Source organism: Spea bombifrons, chromosome 6, assembly GCF_027358695.1.
Source record: "Spea bombifrons isolate aSpeBom1 chromosome 6, aSpeBom1.2.pri, whole genome shotgun sequence".
Classification (NCBI taxonomy): Eukaryota; Metazoa; Chordata; class Amphibia; order Anura; family Pelobatidae; genus Spea; species Spea bombifrons.
In genome coordinates this window covers 18,422,399-18,427,832 of record NC_071092.1, presented here as the reverse complement: position 1 = coordinate 18,427,832, position 5,434 = coordinate 18,422,399, and the positions used below count along the sequence as shown (strand labels likewise).

The following is a 5,434-nucleotide window of genomic DNA, read 5'->3' as shown; positions in this document are numbered from 1 at the left end:
CCCTCTGCAGCATGCAATCAAGTAATTACCAGCAGGCCGTAGCGACAAAATGTTTTTCGTTTGCAGGTTTCACAGATATGCAATACTTTTATCCAGCAAAAAGAAACCACGTCCGGATCATCAATAAGTCGTCACAAACACATCAAGGCCATCCTCCATAAGCATATGTATTTCAGCCAGCAATACACAAGGGCACATACCATGCAACAGTCTTTGCAGAGTTTCCACTCAATCCTCTGGTTTAAGCTGTAATAACTTCTGGCACATCCACTGCAGCTTGGTAGCTTCAGGCTGCACAACACTTGGGGTTCCTGGATCCAGTGTAGCACTCGTCACCAGCATCCACTCAGTTGTTCACTTGGTTCCTGCTTTCTGCCCACAGACCATAGCAGTGCTTTGCCCGCATTCTCCACCATATGCGACAAACCCTGTAGCATGAGGGCCACACATGTCACGTTTTAGGGGTCCTAAGCACAGTCCTCTAGGGCAATCAGAGTCAGGAACAGCAGCTTTGAACAAAATAGCGCTTTATTTTAATTGCTCAAACCCCAAAACCAAATCATAAAACGAAAACCTAGCTCCCAATTGGAGCCCTGTCTAACTGAACTATGCTGGTCCACACTGACCAGCCTAATCACCCACTATCTCAACCTCCCAGCCAGACCCAGCTACGCCAGGCTCTGGAAAACCTCCCCCAGACAACACACAAAATGTCCAGGCAGGTATTGCCTCACTTGGCTCAGGGATGGTCTTCTTCAGGGCCTCTCCTTGCCCTGGGAGCACAGGGAACTTCCTCTTCCCCCAACAGTCTCCCTGAGTATCAGGCTCCAGGGGTTTTTAATGTCCAGCACCTGTGCCTGATGCCGGCCCCATAGGAATCCCGGACCGGATCATGTGGACTTCTTGCCTCCTGGAAAACCCGGCATGGAATTTCCACAAAATGGGGAAATGGAGCATTGGCCCACCCTGCTCTCCAATTGCTCCACCCCAGGGACCCATATTTACGATCTGGATAGCACCTGTACCCAAATGCCACACTAAGCATCTCCCTGGGGTTTACACTGTCACAATATATATATATATATATATATATATATCTGTGGTGTCTTCAATAAAAAGAGTTCTTTTTTACCCCTACACTAAGTCTCGGCTAGTGCTTCGGGGAATATGAAGGGTTAATCCCTTGAGCAATTAAGCTTTCAGCGGAAGATCGCTACGGCGGAGCTACTTCAGTCCGAGTACGGGTCTCCGTCACACAGATCAATCTCAATTAACAATCATGTGTAAAAAAAAAAAGTGAACAAAATCATCTCAATCTTATGCATATTCTCTGCACAAAAAAATTGAGAAAAAACTAATATATTTCTGACCAAATTACAAATCAGTGCAATAATAATCTAACAGAATCAAGTCAGCACATAAAAAATTTCAAAAATATCTAATATATATATCAAACCTGTTGCAATATCAATACAAATGTAAATAAATATGGTTCTAGTGACATCTAGTGGTCATATAGAGTAATTTAGAAAAAAGGCACTAAAGTAAAAACTAGATTAATGTATTTGTATCCGGGCGAACATGAAAACGAACATGAAGGGTGCATTTTCGTTGTTCAACCCGAATACCGAAGAAACTAACATGGCAGCGGCAAGATGTATACAAAGACGCACAACATGAAGAATCGCATTTGTTTACTGGTCCCTGGTCCCTGGTCCCTTCCCCATCCAGCCTACCTTATCAGATAATCCGTAGGTTCACCATCAGGAGTTAAGGTACATAAAAGCGACACTATTGGTTACCGACCAATAGAGTCGCTCGCACGGATCTTTAACATCTGAGTTTCGGGACAAGGATTTTGAAAGTCTGTACAAGCGACTCTATTGGTCGCCAGCAGGGGGCTCGTCTGCCATGAACCAATGAAGTACAGGTGCACTTCTAATTGTCACTCATATGAAGCTTTAACTTCTGGAGCGGGGAGACCTTTACAATCCTGGCGCCAAAGCTGCTGCGTAGTGTGTACTGCGTAAACCCCCTATTAACCCCTTCTACAAAGAACGAAGAAAAAAAAACAAACATGAAGAATGTACACGAATATTCGCCCGAACCGAACACAGGAACGGGTGAATATTCGTGGAATACGAAGATTTTTTTCCACACAAAGAGTTTACCAGCGCCCAAGTCTACTAAAAACAATAATCTACACATGTCATTCTCAAAAGGAATAGAATAATTTCATACAATGAGCGTGACAGATATCACACACAGCTGAGCCCAAACAATTTTTTTTACAATTTGTAAATTACAGAAAATTTATATTACATAAAAAGATTTTTATACACCTATATATATATATGATGTGGGAACAATGTTGTGGCATCCTCACCCATATGGTACAAAAGGAAATCTGTAAGAGATTAGGGAATCATAATTCTATTCTAATTCTAATAATCCATTTTTGAATCATCTGTGGCTTCATGGGCAACTTGGTCCGGTGCTCGACCAGGCCGGAGGAGTGAAGAGGCCTGCGTGGAAGACCTGCCCTCCACGTCGCCTGAGCCCCAGCAGTGAGGGCCCTGGGACCTAGTCGCGTCCAGACGGAGGCGGCGTCCTCCGCAACGTTTGAGCCTCAGCTGGGCTTTGTCTATTAGGTCTATTTCTCGTGGTTTGGGTGGGCGAGGGGTTTGGTGGGTTAGTGATAGGAGTTGCTCTGTTAGGGGGTTTCTCCAGTGTGCAGTGAGGGTGTTTCTCAGGAATTCGTCTGATTCGGATCTGTCAGTGGGTACTAGGGGTCGCTCCCGGCGGCGTAGGTGCTTCCTGGGTTGTGGTAATCGGTCCAGTTCCGGGGGGGGCCTGTGATCGCGAGGGTTTAGAGGGTCAGGTTAGTGGTGGGTAAGGGGGATCCAGACCATCTGCAGCACCTCCCCGTGGTTTGTCTTCCAGGCCACCTGGACAAGAGTAAAAGATCATCGGTTCGGCAGCCCAGGAGGAGGGATTTAGCAGCATCCTCTCCAGGAGTTTCGGTGACAGCTGCTCAGGATCTAGAGGCCCAATGGTCTGGCACGGCCAGGGGCCTTTCAGGTTTGGGTGCAGTGCAACATGGCAGCGACGATAGAGGCGCTCAGGTAGGGGTGGTGGAGGGGATTATTCAAGACCTAAGCGCCTTGGTGGAGTCGTGGAGAGGTTATGAGGAAACGGGGGCATCGTGGGGGTGCAGTCTGGGTTCCGGGGGTGAGTGCAGGGACAGGTGTCGTGGGGGAGCTTGTGGGCAGTTAGCTTTTCTCCTTCCTTCCTCTGGATAAGTCTTTGGATGTGAGGGGGGTTAACAAGAAGGAAGATAAAAAGAAGGAGGTAGAGGAGAAGAAGCAGAAGGACCGTAAGATTCCAAAGACTTTCGGAAATTGGCTTTGCGGTTTCTGCATACTGGCTATCATAATGGAGAAGGTGCGGCAGAAGTGCTCTGCGCTTTTCTGTTATGTTGGTGGGATATGGGAGGCCTACAGGGTGTAAAGGGTTGGGCGTGGTGGCGCTTTCTGGAGGCTCTTTTTGATTGTTCTGTTCATGATATTGACAAGGAGCTCTGTTCTGTCTCCTACACCTCTTTCGATATGGCAGTAGCCTTGGTTAGGGAGGCGGGCCCTGGGGCCCTAATTGTGAAGATGGGCATTGAGTCCGCTTTTCGGTTGCTTCCCTTTCAACCGGACTGTCAGCAATGCCTTCCTATGGGGCGGTCTATTTCATACGCGTACTTCAAAAAGTTTAGTACTTTTCTGGAGTGGGTGGTGCGTGAGGAGGCTGGTTGCCAACTGTTGATCCATTATCTTGATGATTTTTTGTGCGTGGGACTGGGGAACTCGGACCAGTGTTTGCACTTGTTGCGCACATTGTAGTGGGTGGTACGGTTTTTCGGCGTTCCGTTGGTGGCGGATAAAACCGAGGGTCCTACCACATGCCTTGGGTCTGGAGATCGACTCAGTGGAGGGCATGTGCCGCCTTACAGCCGATAAGTTATTTGCGTTACAGGTGGGAGTGGCTGAGGTGCGGGCTTTTGTTGGGGCGCCTTAACTTTGCTTGCCAGGTGGGTCAGGTTTTCTCTCGCTCCTTGTATAAGGCTGCGGCGGGCATACAGGTGGCACATCATCGGGTTTGAGTGTCAAAAGCGATGAGGGCAGACCTAGCACATTGGGAAGTTTTTGTTGCCATGTTTAATCGGAAGATGTTTTATCAGTCTGGGTCGGTGTCGGCGGATTCGTTGTCTTTGTTTACTGATGCTTTGGGGAGCATGGGCTTTGGAGCGTACTTTGCTGGTAAGTGGTGTGTGGCTAGGTGGTTGACAGAGTGGAAGGGTAGTCACCTAATTCCTCATCGGAATTTGGCCTTTTTTTTTGGCCTGGAGCTGTTTCCTCTGGTGGTAGCTCTGACCTTGTGGGGGTGGTGCATGTGCAACCTGGTGGTTGTTCATTCCATCAATTTATGTTGGCATCTTCCCCTTCCGGTTGTACACTTGTTGCGTTGGTTTTTCTTGCTTTGTATGGAATTAAATGTGTCGTTTCAAGCTAAGCATGTTCTGGGGTACTTGCATGTCATTGCCAATTCTCTTTCTCACTTTCAGTGGAAACGGTTTTGTTGGGAAGCTCCAGAGGCGGCTGCGGAGGGTCTGCCCGGAGGTGATGTGAACTCTAGGGACCGCTTGCTTGCCGGATGGGTGAGATCTTCGGTGACTCCTGCCACTTGGTCAGCTTATAATAAGGTCTGGCAGGAGTGGGATCGGTTGGTGGGTGTCATGTGTTCCATGGCAGGTGAAGGGGATCGTTTGAATGTGTTGTTCTGGTTTATTGCTGGTTTAGGGTTAAGTGAGGCGTCTCCCTTGCGGGTGGGCAAGTGCATGGTGGCATTGCCTTTTTATTTAAGTTGCGGGGTTGGGTAGTAGTGAGGCATGTGGCATTGGAGGGTTGTCCTTCGTGTTTGTTTTGGGACGATGGGGTTCATCTCTCTGATTTTATTTGGCTATAATTTGGTTTAAGCTGTCAAGGGATGGGCTCTTGGCGGTAGCTTACCATGATCTAGGGGGTGTGAATGCCCTGGGGAGAGCATTTGATGGGAGGTTCCCGGTAGGTTCAGGTTTGGGCATCTTGGTTTGTCTGTCCCTGTGTGGTGGCTCCTAGTTTGCCTGGTAGGCTTTATGGTTTTTGTTATTTATGTTTATTGATGTTATTTATTATATTTATGTGTTCAGTTTGAAATTCTTTGCCCTGTTAACGTGTCGGGCCTAAGATTGCGTGGCAATGACTTGGTTAATAAATAATATTGGCTGTGGCCTTTTCAACCCAAGTTTCTTGTGTCTGTCTTTCTTGGGTTAAGGTAAATTGGGTGGGGGGCCTGGCTCAGAGATTGAGGGTACTTCAGTCATGGTGCCCAGCATGGCCAGGGTGGG

General features: G+C 47.8%; 1 long non-coding RNA gene across 1 annotated transcript; it reads right to left on the bottom strand.

Annotated features, from left to right (window-relative positions):
• Positions 1–358: 358 nt before the first annotated feature.
• LOC128500095 (uncharacterized) lies at positions 359–511 on the bottom strand. Its single transcript, XR_008354886.1, has 2 exons — positions 449–511; positions 359–407 (listed from the first exon to the last, which is right to left on the bottom strand). It is a non-coding gene; the product is annotated as an uncharacterized LOC128500095 (long non-coding RNA).
• Positions 512–5,434: the final 4,923 nt, after the last annotated feature.